General features: G+C 68.6%; 1 long non-coding RNA gene across 1 annotated transcript; it reads left to right on the forward strand.

The window, feature by feature from the left end:
• The first annotated feature begins 9,648 nt into the window (after window positions 1-9,648).
• On the forward strand, window positions 9,649-11,857 carry LOC116831975 (uncharacterized). Its single transcript, XR_012656186.1, has 3 exons — window positions 9,649-9,746; window positions 10,160-10,312; window positions 11,759-11,857. It is a non-coding gene; the product is annotated as an uncharacterized LOC116831975 (long non-coding RNA).
• The last annotated feature ends 544 nt before the right edge of the window (window positions 11,858-12,401 follow it).

Consider the following 12,401-nt stretch of genomic DNA (forward strand, 5'->3'; position numbering starts at 1 on the left):
CCAGGGGTCGGGGATCGGGGCTGGGTCCCGGCGATGGGCAGCCGGGGGTCGGGGCCGGGCTCCCTGCGATGGGGCAGCCCGGGGTCGGGGCCGGGTCTCTGCGATGGGGCAGCCCGGGGGTCGGTGGATCGGGCCGGGTCCCTGCGATGGGCACGCCGGGGGTCGGGGCCGGTCTCTGCGATGGGGCAGTCCCGGGGGTCGGGCCCGCGTCCTCTGCGATGGGGCAGCCCGGGGGTCGGGATCGGCGGGTCCCGCGATGGGGCAGCCCCGGGGTCGGGGCCGGTATCTGCGATGGGGCCAGCCCGGGGGTCGGGGCCGGTATCTGCGATGGGGCAAGCCGGGGGTCGGGGATCGGGCCCGGTCCCTGCGAATGGGCAGCCCGGGGGTCGGCGGCGTCTCTGCGATGGGGCATGCCGGGGGTCGGGCCGGATCCTCTGCGATGGGGCAGCCGGGGGCGGGGTCGGGTCCCTGCGAGGGCAGCCCGGGGGTCGGGGCGGGTCTCTGCGAGGGGCCAAGCCGGGGGTCGGGGGCGGGTCCTCCTGCGATGGGGCAGCCAGGGGGCGGGGATCGGGGGCGGGTCTCCTGGATGGGCAGCCCCAAGGTCGGGGATGCCGGGGCTGGGTCCCTGCGATGGGGCAGCCCGGGGGTCGGGGCGGGTCTCTGCGATGCGGCAGCGGTCGGCATGGGCCCCGGGTGGTAAGGGGACGGGTCGGTCTGCGATGGGGCAGCCCGGGGGTCGGTCGGGGGCCGAGTGGCGGGTCGGGTCGCCGGGTCTCTGCGATGGGCGCAGCCTGGGGTCGGGGCCAGGGTCCCCTGCGAAATGGGGGGCCAGGCCCGGGGACGGGTGGCGGGTCCCTGCGATGGGGCAGCCCGGGGGTCGGGGGCGGTCCCATCGATGGGGCAGCCCGGGGTCGGGCGATCGGGGCAGGTCCCTGCGATGGGGCAGCCCGGGGTCGGCGTGCGGGTCCCTGCGATGGGGCAAGCCCGGCGGTCGGGTCGGGTCCCTTACGATGGGGGCAGCCCGCGGTCGGGGCAATGTCTCTGCCTGATGGGCAGCCCCGGGGGTCGGGGGCGGGTCCTGCGATGGGGCAGCCCGGGGTCGGGGATCGGGGCGGGTCTCTGCGCGATGGGGCAGGCCCGGGGTCGGCGATCGGGGGGCGCTCTGCGTGGGGCAGCCTCGGGGGCGGGGATCGGGGGGGGTCTCTGCGATGGGCAGCCCGGGGGCGGGGTCGGGTCCGCTGCGATGGGGCAGGTCGGGGGCGGGTCCCTGCGATGGGAGCAGCCCCGGGTGCGGGGTCCGGTCTCTAGCGATGGGGCAAGCCCGGGGCGTCGGGGGCGGGTCCCCGATGGGGCAGCCCGGGGTTCGGGGGCGGGTCCCTGCGATGTGGCAGCCCGGGGGTCAGGGCGGTCCGCGATGGGCAGTCCGGGGGTCGGGGATCGGGCAGGTCCTGCGATGGGCAGCCCGGGGGTCGGCGTCGGGTCCCTGCGATGGGGCAGCCGGCGGTCGGGGCAGGTCTTGGCGATGGGGCAGCCCGGGGGTCGGGGGCGGGTCTCTGCGATGGGGCAAGCCCGGGGTCGGGGCGGGTCTCTGCGATGGGGCAGCACCGGGGTCGGGGATCGGCGGCGGGTCCTGCGATGGGAGCAGCCGGGGGTCGGGAATCGGGGGGCGGGTCTCTGCGATGGGCACCCGGGGGTCGGGGTCGCGTCCTGCGATGGGGCAGGTCGGGCGTCGGCCCGGCGATGGGCGGCAGCCCGGGGGCGGGGAACGGGTTCGAGTCACTGGCGATGGGGCAGCCCGGGGGTGTCGGCGAGTGGGCCGGGTCCTGCGAGAGGCGCAGCCCGGGGGTCGGGGGCGGGTCCTGCGATGCGGGCCAGCCCGGGATCGGGGGCGGGTCCGTTGGCCCCCCCGAATGGGGGCCCAAAGCCCGGGGATCGGGGGCGGTTGTCCCCTGCGATGGGGCAGCCCAGGCGGTCGGCGGCGCAGGTCCTGCGATGGGGCAGCCCCGGCGTCGGGCGCGGTCCTGCGATGGGCAGCCCGGGGTCGGGGGCGGGTCCCTGCGATCGGGCAGCCCGGGGATTCGGGGGCGGTCCTGCGATGCGGGCAGCCCGGAGGACGGGCGCCGGGTCTCTGCGATGGGCGCAGCCCGAGGTTCGGGGTCGGGTCTGCTGCGAATGGGGGCAGCCCGGGGTCGGCGAGCGGGGTCGCCTGCGATGGGGCAAGCCTGGGGGTCAGGCTCCTGGCGATGGGCACCCGAGGTCGGGGTCGGGTCTCTGCGATTGAGGCAGCCCGGGGTTCGGGGTCGGGTCTCTGCGATGGGCAGCCCGTGGGTCGGACGGCGGTCCCGCGATGGGGCAGCCTGGGGTCGGGTCTCTGCGATTGGGCAGCCCGAGGTCGGGTCGGGTCTCCTGCGATGGGGCAGCGGGGGTCGGGGTCGGGTCTCTGGCGATGGGGCAGCCCTGGGGGTCGGGGTCCGGGTCTCTGCGATGGGCACCCCGGGGGTGGGGGCGGGTCCTGCGATGGGGGCAGCCCGAGGGTTGGGACGGGGGCACGGGTCACCTGGCATGGGGCAGCCTGGGGGTCGGGTCGGGGCGGGTCCTCTGCGATGGGGCAGCCCGGGGTCGGGAGCGGGTCCCTCGATGGCTCTTGGGGGTATCGGGTCGTCTTGCGTGGGGCAGCACCCAGGTCGGGTGGATCGGGTTCGGGTCTCTGCGCAGTAGGGCGCCCGGGGATGGGGGCGGGTCCCTTGCGTATGCTGGGCAGCCAGGAGTCGGGGGCAGGTCCTGCGATGGGGCAGCCCGCGGTCGGGGTATCGGGGCTGGTCACTACGATTGGGCAGCCTGAGGGGTCGTGGGATCGGGCTGGTCACTAACTGATGGGTGCGCCCAGGATTGTCTGGGGTCAGGGCCAGGGCAGCCCTGCATGGGAGCACCTGGCAAGTCTGTTTGGGGGCGGGTCTCTGCATGGGCGCAGCCGGGTGGCTTCGATGGTCGGTCTCTGTGATGGGCAGCCAGGGTTCGGTGGCTGGGTCACTGTGATGGGGCAGCCTGGGGTTGGGGGTTCGGGACAGGTCCTGCTGCTGGGGCGCCCGGGATCGGGGGCCGGGGCCAGGGCCAGGTCTCTTCGATGGGGCAGCCTGGAGCTGGGGTGGATCCTTGCTATGGGAGCCTGGGGGTGGGGGTCAGTGCTGGGCCCTGCGATGGGACAGCCTGGGGGTCAGGGGCAGGTCCCTGCGGTGGGCAGCCCGGGGATTGGGCGGGGCCAGCTCTCTGCTGATGGGGCAGCCGGGAGCGAGGGTGGATCCCTGCGATGGGAAAGCCTGGGGGTCGGGGCGGGTCCTTGCGATGGGGCAGCCCGGGGGTCATTTCGGGGAGTCAGGACCCTATCCTAGAGCATCCCAGCATCCTGTACTGGGCCTAGGGGGCAATGGGGTGTCTCTGGGGGGGCTGGGGTCCCTGCGGTGGGTGGCCCAGTCAGCCTCGGGAATCCAGTGGGGGCGGGATCCTGCCGATTTGGGTGCAAGCTCAGACCAGCTGGGGAATCCATGTGGGGGGATGTGGAGTCCCTGCGATGGGTGGCCCAGCCAGCCTGGGATCCAGTGGGGGGGAGTCCCTGCGATGGGGTGGCCCAGCCAGCCTGGGGATCCATGGGGGTGGGGTATTGCGATGGGTGGCCCAGCCAGCCTGGGGATCCAGTGGGGGGAAGGGTCCCTGCGGTGCGGCGGCTCAGCCAGCCTGGGGATCCAGTGGTGGTGGGGTATCTGCGATCTTGGATGGCCCCAGCCAGCCTGGGGATCCAGTGGGGGGAAGGGGTCCCTGTGGTGCGGGTGGCCCAGCGAGCCTGGGGATCCAGTGGGGGAGGGGGAGGAGGTCCCTGCTGTGGGGCAGCCCAGCCAGCCTGGGGACTCCAGTGGGGGGAAGGGTCCCTGCGGTGCGGCGGCTCAGCCAGCCTGGGGATCCAGTGGGGAGAGGGGTCCCTGCTGTGGGGCAGCCCAGCCAGCCTGGGGATCCAGTGGGGGGAAGGGGTCCCTCGGGTGCGGCGGCTCAGCCAGCCTGGGGATCCAGTGGGGGAGGGGGTCCCTGCTGTGGGGCAGCCCAGCCAGCCTGGGATCCAGTGGGGGAAGGGGTCCCTGCGGTGCGGCGGCCAGCCAGCCTGGGGATCCAGTGGGGAGGGTCCCAGCAGTGGAGTGGCCCAGCCAGCCTGGGGATCCAGTGGGGAGGGTCCCAGCGGTGGAGTGGTCCAGCCAGCCTGGGGTCCAGTCGGGGTAGGGGGGGTCCCTGTGATGAGGTTGGGGCAGGGGTTGTGCTCTCCCCACCAGCTGCCTGAAGGGTGTCTCTTGTCTCAGCAGGTGCCTCTCGAGAAACCCGCGCAGCACAGGGGTTGGCACCCAGACCCCGCACCCGTGAACGATGCCCAGGGACGAGCCTGGACCCAGCAAGAGATTAGCTGCCTCCTGGTTCTCATCAAGGGCTCCGGGAGGTGACGCCTCCTGGCCTCCACGTCCGGCCCAACGAGGCCCGTGGCGGGAGATCTCCCAGGGGCTGGCAGCCGCTGGCTACAGCGCAACGTGGCGCAGTGCCGCTACCAAAGGAACGGGGGGATGGATGGATGTGGGGATGGCTGGATGAACTATGAGCTGTGTCTGGGGGGGATGGATGGACGTGGGGATGGTTGGATGAACTGAGAGCTGTGTCGGGGGGATGGATGGACGTGGGGATGGCTGGATGAACTGAGAGCTGTGTCTAGGGAGATGTAGAGCTGTGGGGATGGCGAGGTGGCTGGCTGGATCAATAGATGGATGGATGTGGGGATGGCTGGATGAACTGAGAGCTGTGTCGGGGGGATGGATGGACATGGGGATGGCTGGATGAACTGGTAGCTGTGTCGGGGGGATGGATGGATGTGGGGATGGCTGGATGAACTGAGAGCTGTGTCGGGGGGGCATAGAGCTGTGGGGATGGCGAGGTGGCTGGCTGGATCAATAGATGGATGGATGTGGGGATGGCTGGATAGAGAGGGAGGTGAGTGTATATGGGGATGGATGATAAAGTGAAGCAGAGAGAGCGGAGGGATCAGGTCTCTAGGGCAACAGCCATTTCCCTTCTCTGAAGCAAGCTCTTGGGTGGGTGCTCGAAGGCAGTGGGTCTCTGCAGTACACTCCTGGCCCACTGCAGGGGAGCTCAGAGAAGGGAGCTGGCGTTGCCACTCACCCCCCTGCATGTTCCTCTGCACCCCACTTTTTTAACACAAGGGAGCATTTGCCCCTTTACTCTTCCCAACTGATCAAATACTCACTTCTGCCAAAACATTTGGGACGGCCGCGATGGGGCTTAAAAAAGAGACTGTCCTGGCCAAAAGGGATGTATGATCACCCTCTGTAGCTGGGCCCCCCCAGGCCCGCGGTGAGGGGGAGGGTAGGTAGGGGGGTCAGGGCTGTAGCTGGGCCCCGCACAGGCCTGGGGTAGTAAGGGGGGTCAGGGCTGTAGCAGGGCCCCACACAGGCCTCGGGGGGGGTGGGGTCAGGGCTGTAGCTGTAGGCCTGGGAGGGGGTAAGGGGGGATCAGGGCTGTAGCTGGGCCCCGCACAGGCCCCGGGTGGGGGGTCAGGGCTGTAGCTGCAGGCCTGGGAGGGGGTAAGGGGGGATCAGGGCTGTAGCTGGGCCCCGCACAGGTTCCGGGCGGCGGGGGGGTTGTTTACACAGGGTTTCCCTGGGGGTGGCAGTTGCAGTCACGCTCCCTCTGCGCCGGGCCCCGGTGTCTGATTCCCGGCACCTCAGACACAACAGCCTCAGCCTTTGTTCCAGCCACAGGTCACGGGCCACTGAGCAGCAGAGAGACGCTGGACCACAGCGAGACACCTGGGACGGGCCCTTCGGGACCTGCCTGTGGGGGCAGGGCCAAGCCGGGGCTCCCTCGCCAGGGCCGGGCCAGGCACAGGGCCCCAATGGGGCAGGGCTGAGCCGGGGATCCCCTCGCTGGGGCTGGGCCGGGCACAGGGCCCCAATGGGGCAGGGACGAGCTGGGGCTGGGACGGGCACAGGGCCCCGATGGGCAGGTCAGGGCAGGGATGAGCTGGGCACAGAGCCCCGATGGGCAGGGCAGGGCCGAGCCGGGGCTCCCCTCACCTGGGCCAGGCACAGAGCCCTGAAGGGTAGGGCAGGGACGTGCCAGGGCCCCTCTTGCCAGGTCCGGGCTGGGCACAGGGCCCCAATGGCAGGGACAAGCCAGGGCTCCCCTTGCCAGGGTCTGGCCAAGCACAGAGCCCCGATGGACAGGGCATGGCTAAGCCATGCTCCCCTCGCCAGGGCCGGCCCGAGCACAGGGCCCTGATGGACAGAACTGAGCCAGGCTCCCCTTGCCAGGGCTGGGCACAGGGTCCTGATGGACAGAGCTGAGCCAGGCTCCCCTCGCCAGGGCTGGGCCGGGCACAGGGCCCTGATGGACTGAGCTGAGCCAGGCTCCCCTCGCCAGGGCCGGCCCGGGCACAGGGCCCTGATGGACAGAGCTGAGCCAGGCTCTCCTTGCCAGGGCTGGGCACAGGGCCCTGATGGACTGAGCTGAACCAGGTTCCCCTCACCAGGGCTGGGCCGGGCACAGGACCCTGATGGACTGAGCTGAGCCAGGCTCCCCTCACCAGGGCTGGGCACAGGGCCCTGATGGGCAGAGCTGAGCCAGGCTCCCCTTGCCAGGGCTGGGCACAGGGCCCTGATGGGCAGGCCTGCAGCCAGCTCCCTGCTCACTTTCTCCTGCCCTGGACCTGTTCCCCTCAGTTCCGGGCACGTCGAGGGGCCCCTGAGCACGAAGCCTGCGGCAGTGGTGGCCGGGGGCAGGAAAGTCGCCCACGACACATCTGTCTGTCCTCGCAAGGCCACTGTCATGTGCTCCATGCATGAGCCGCCAGCCATGACGGGGAAACCAGGGCCCGGCGGGTGTGTGCCGCATCACAGAGCAGCCAGGCTCCGGCAGGGGGGCTCTGGCGCCTTCGGGGCAGCTCTGTGTGGGGCTGGACCCATGGCCGTGCCCTGGCAGAGCAGCTGGAGCCCAGCGCAGCCAGCCTAGCCGGTGCCTTGTGCCCTGTGCCTGGGCTCTGTGGGAGTCCCTGTCTCCCCAGCTGGGCAGGTCTCCGCTGGGACTGCCCCCCTGGGAGAGCTGCCAGCTGCTGCCCCCGCACACACTCGCCAGCCCAGCTGGCGTCTCTGGGGATGGAAACGTGCAGTGATACTTTCCATTTCACGCCACGCCAGGCTGCGCGGGGGCGGGGGTGCTGCCGTCCCAGTGGCAGGGAGCATGGCTGGAGCCCATGATGGCAGAGGGGGTCGTGTACGCCGACATCTCCTTCCCCCCACCTGCCCCAACAGCAGGTAATGGACCTCTCCCGCCTCTCAGAGGGCTAGGCCTGCAACAAAGGTGCTGGTGGCTTGGGGAGGGGACAGGGCGGCACTGGGGGGATCATTAAAGCTGGGGTCACAGCCAAGGGACCCTCACTCCAGAGGCACACGCACACACAGCCACCCTGCCTGTGAAACCTGCTGCTCTCGGGAGGTCTCGGAGCAGGGGCCAGGGCGCTGCGGATCTGATTTCTATTCCCAGCTCTGTGGCCCTGGGTGAGCTCCAGCCCCTCTCCCTGCCTGGGGTTCCCCAGGCTGCAGCGGTGGGGGTGCTGAAGTGCTTCTCCCAGGGCCAGGGCCCTGATGCCTGTGAAGCTGTGAGCTCCCTGCTGGGCGGGCAGCCAGAGCCCGGGAAGGGGCGAAACACCCTATAGCAGAGACTCAACCAAAGGGGATTCCCTGACAGGGCAGGCTGAGCTGGCAGCCCTCCCCCAGCCTGACTCTGCCACACTGAGCCCCCCAGGCATCTCCCCCCCACAGCAATCCGTGTGCTGGAACCCAGGGGGAACCCACCATGCTGAGTCCCCCCCAGGGATCTCCCCCCCCACCCACTGGCAATCCATGTCCTGGGACCCAGGGGGAATTCACCATGCTGAGTCCCCCCCAGGGATCTCCCCCGCCTCCACTGGCAACCCGTGTGCTGGGACCCAGGGGGAACCCACCGTGCTGAGTCCCCTCAAGGGATCTCCCCCCACCACCAGCAATCCATGTGCTGGGACCCAGGGGGAAGCCACCATGCTGAGTCTCCCCAGGGATCTCCCCCCACCACTGGCAATCTGTGTGCTGGGACCCAGAGGGAACCCACCGTGCTGAGTCCTCCCCAGGGATCTCCGCCCCCCACCACTGGCAATCCGTGTGCTGGGACCCAGGGGGAATTCACCATGCTGAGTCCCCCCAAGGGATCTCCCCCCACCACCAGCAACCCGTGTGCTGGGACCCAGGGGGAAGCCACCATGCTGAGTCCCCCCCAAGGGATCTCGCCCCCCCCCCCCCCAACCCGTGTGCTGGGACCCAGGGGGAATTCACCATGCTGAGTCCCCCCAAGGGATCTCCCCCCACCACCAGCAATCCATGTGCTGGGACCCAGGGGGAAGCCACCATGCTGAGGCCTCCCAAAAGCTCCTCTAGTTGTTACCTGGGGGACCCTGCTGTGCTGAGCTCCCCCCAGCGGTGACCCAGCCGGACTCTCTCTCCTTTAGCCCTGCAGCGGCTCCCCTCATCATCCTGGCGGCAGGTGGCTCTCGGCCTGGCTCTCCTGTGCATCCTGCTCCTGGCAGCGCTGCTCGGCCTGGGCCTGCACCGGCACCGTGAGTATGGGCAGCGGCCAGGCACTGCAGCACCTGCCCCACATGGCCCAGGGGGGTCAGGATCCTGCTTGGAGCCAGGGCCAGAGGGTCCCAGAGGACTAGCCCAGGGCAAGTAGCCACAAAGCAGCTGCATGGCATAGCCAGCTTCTGGCCTCCTCCCTCAGCCCCTTGAGAGGGGGAGCTGCAGCCCCCTCCTTGCCCCTCCCAGCACGTCTAGGGGCGCTCTCACCAGCTGCTGCCTGGGCTGCAGGGTGGCAGATGAAATTCAATACAACCAATGCAAAGTTGTGCCCAGAGAAAGGAGTCACTCGAACTCCTCCGCCAAACCTGCTGAGCACACCACTGTGTCTGCAAAACATCCGCTGCAAAAGGCCCTGGCTGGAGAATCCTCCAGTGCCATCGTACAGCCCCTGGGATGCTGACACTGCGCGGTCAGAGGGTGTTCAGAGACCAGTCATCGCCTGGCCAGCTTGCCCTCAGAAGAGCTGAAAGGCTGAGCCTGTGCAGGATACGGAGCAGAGGCCTGAGAGAGACAAAGGGGCCCAGACTAACCTGCCGGGTAGGGATGGGACACTAGGAACTTCTCTTCTCCCTGGCTCATAACACAGGGGCAAGGGCCCAGCCAGGGAGTCTGAGGCAACAAACCTGAAACAGACAAGGAAACACCTTTGACGTGTACCTGGGGAACTCTCTGCCCCATGACACACTGAGCCCAAAAGCTCAGCAGGAACCAAATGAGGGTTAAACATTGCGTGGCTAACGCGGGCGCCCAGTGCTCCAGCAGAGAGGAGACGAGCTTTGAGACCGCAGGGCCTGAGCCCAGCCGTAACTGGCAGGATGGGGGAACTCCCTGTCCTGTCCCCTGACGCAGCGCGTGCTGGGCAGTGCCAGAGCCAGGCTGCCAGGCTAGAGGGGTCCCTGGGCCGAGCAGGCTGGCAGTTCCTGTGTTCATAGTCTGCAACTTTAGGGTGAGTGGGGAGCTGTGCCCCGAAGCTGAGGAGCATGGAGGAGAGCCTTGAACACAGGCTGCAGCAGCAGGAGAGATTCCTGGCAGGTACGCGAGTGGGGCAGGGTCCTGGGAAAGGCTTGGGAAGGGTCTTGCAGTCCCCCAGAGTCAGCCCAACTCCCAGCCCTGTAGGAGTGGGGAGCCCAGAGTCCTTCCCCACTGGCTGCGGGCACCCACAATCTAGGCCTCGTGTCTAGCACTCCAGCAGCCCCGCCCCCCCAGCTCTGCCTGGCTGCCCACCACCTCCTGGGCAGGAAGCAGCACCAAGCCCTGAACGGCTGGGGAGCCAGAGTGCTGGGAGACCCCCCGGCTCATCCTAGGACCCCTGGGGTGGGACCCTTGGTGGCCCACGCAGAGCAGTACGCGCCCCAGGGCTGGGGCAGAGGCAGGTCTGGAGCTCCCTCCTGCTCTGACTGGCCCTGCCGTAGTGTGGACTGGGCTCCCTGGTTCTCTCCATGCAGGGCGGTGCCGGTTCTGCCCAGCCGGCTGGCTGGCTCGAGGACGCTGGGAAGTGCTATTACTGTTCTTCGGCCAAGAGGGACTGGGCCAAGAGCAAAGAGGATTGCTGCTCCTGCGGCGCCCAGCTCGGCACCATCAGAGCCAGCGCCACGCTGGTGAGTGCTCGGTGTGAGGGCCAGGCCAGCTGCACCGTGGGGCCATGGACTGGGGCGCTGCCCATGCAGCCCAGAACTGCTCCTGGCCTTGCACCCAGCCACCCTCCCCTCCCCGGCCATGGTGCTGAATGCCGGAGGAGCCGGCAAAGGGAGTACAGGCCCCTGCCCCACACTTTCCGGGGCAAGGCCTAGTGCAGGGAGGAGGGGTCTGGCACTAAGCTGGCCGGTTGTTGGCAGATTACATTGGTCACCCCAGCACAGAGGATTTTGCCTTTGCCAGTGTAATTCCAGCATGTAGACAGAGGGGGCGTCCTTTTGGCACGGGGTGATGGGAGATCTCCAGGGAACACTCACATGCCACAGCGAGCAGAGCAGGCTCAGCAGGAGGTGCTCTCCCTGCACAGTCAGGGCTGCGTTGGGGGTGCTGCGCTGCAGGGAGCAGTGAGCTCAGCAGGAGGCGCTCTCCCTGCACAGTCAGGGCTGCGTTGGGGGTGCTGCGCTGCAGGGGGCTCAGCAGGAGGCGCTCTCCCTGCACAGTCAGGGCTGCGTTGGGGGTGCTGCGCTGCAGGGAGCAGTGGGCTCAGCAGGAGGCGCTCTCCCTGCACAGTCAGGGCTGCGTTGGGGGTGCTGCGCTGCAGGGAGCAGAGAGCTCAGCAGGAGGCGCTCTCCCTGCACAGTCAGGGCTGCGTTGGGGGTGCTGCGCTGCAGGGAGCAGTGAGCTCAGCAGGAGGCGCTCTTCCTGCACAGTCAGGGCTGCGTTGGGGGTGCTGCGCTGCATGGGGCTCAGCAGGACGCGCTTTCCCTGCACAGTCAAGGCTGCATTCTGATACCAGGAAAACCCACGTCCGGTTCTGTCTCAGCTCTGGCCAGGAGACAACGCAGCCCAAAAGAGGGTGTCGGTATAAACCGGGCGAGTGGGGTCCCTGCATGGGGCACTCCGAGGAGGGTGCTGGCCCATGGGAGTCACTGCTGGCCCAGCAGAGCACCGGGGGCACGGTGCCGCTAGAGGTGCCGTTCAGACACACAGTCAAGGCACCGACGGCCGTGCCCAGTACAGGCGGCGTGAGAAGCACAGAGGTGCTGGGCATTTGCCCAAACCCCATTGTTGCCACTAGCTTACTAACAATGGTGGCTCCTGGCAGCAGGGCCAGCGTCCTTCCCTGCAGACAGAGCCCTGCGTTCTCCCAGCCTGCTGGGTTTGGGCCCAAGACCACGGCTGCTCACCAGGCAGATGGTTGTTCGGTGCAGGTGGGCACTGCCCACGCCTCGTGCCAGTGAGAGTGAGCTGCCCCTGGGATGGCGCCTGTCCGCTCGTCCACACTGCTCTACCTGCAGCTGCTTGGGCTGCTTAGTGCAGCGTGTGCGTGCGTGTGCACACGTGTATGAGTATCTGCACACGTGTGACATGGAGCTGGGACTCACACTCACTAGCTCCTTGTGTGGCAGGCCTTCCTGCAGCGCGTGTCCAAGAGCAACATGTTCTACATTGGGCTGAAGAAGGAACGTGCCGGGCTTGACTGGAAGTGGGTGGACGGCTCCATACTGAACAGGTAAGCCCCAGGCCTCAGCCCCAGCGCCCTCCCCTACCAGGGCTGCCGAGAGAACTGCCCCCGAGGCCTCCTCCAGGACCCTGGGTTGCTGGGACGCTCCCACATGCTCCTGCGAGGCAGAGGAGCTGCCCGCAGCCAGCTCTCCTCAGCTCCCCCACCCTCCCTGCCTGCTACGTAGGCTGCACAGAGCTCCCCCGCCCCCACATCCCCTCTGCACTCAGGGAGGGGCCGGGAGCAGGGTCTCCAACAGGCTGTAGCTGATCCCTGGGGGCTCCCCTCACATCCTGTCCTGCCTGAACTGCACTAACATGGTGGATTTGTTTGCACTCCCAGGTGCCCCCATCCTACAGCTGGCACCAGGAGGTGCAGCGCCTGCCTTGCCCTTGGCCTTAGCCAGGATGTGGCAGAGCCAGGACACCAGACCAGATGGGCCCATGGACTCATGGTTTGTGACGATGCGGTTCTGGCAGGACCCAACTGAGGTGCCAATTCAGGACCAATTGCTCAAACAGGGCAGTCACAGCCCTAGGCTGGGGTTT

Source organism: Chelonoidis abingdonii, chromosome 6 (genome assembly GCF_003597395.2).
Source record: "Chelonoidis abingdonii isolate Lonesome George chromosome 6, CheloAbing_2.0, whole genome shotgun sequence".
NCBI lineage: Eukaryota > Metazoa > Chordata > Testudines > Testudinidae > Chelonoidis > Chelonoidis abingdonii.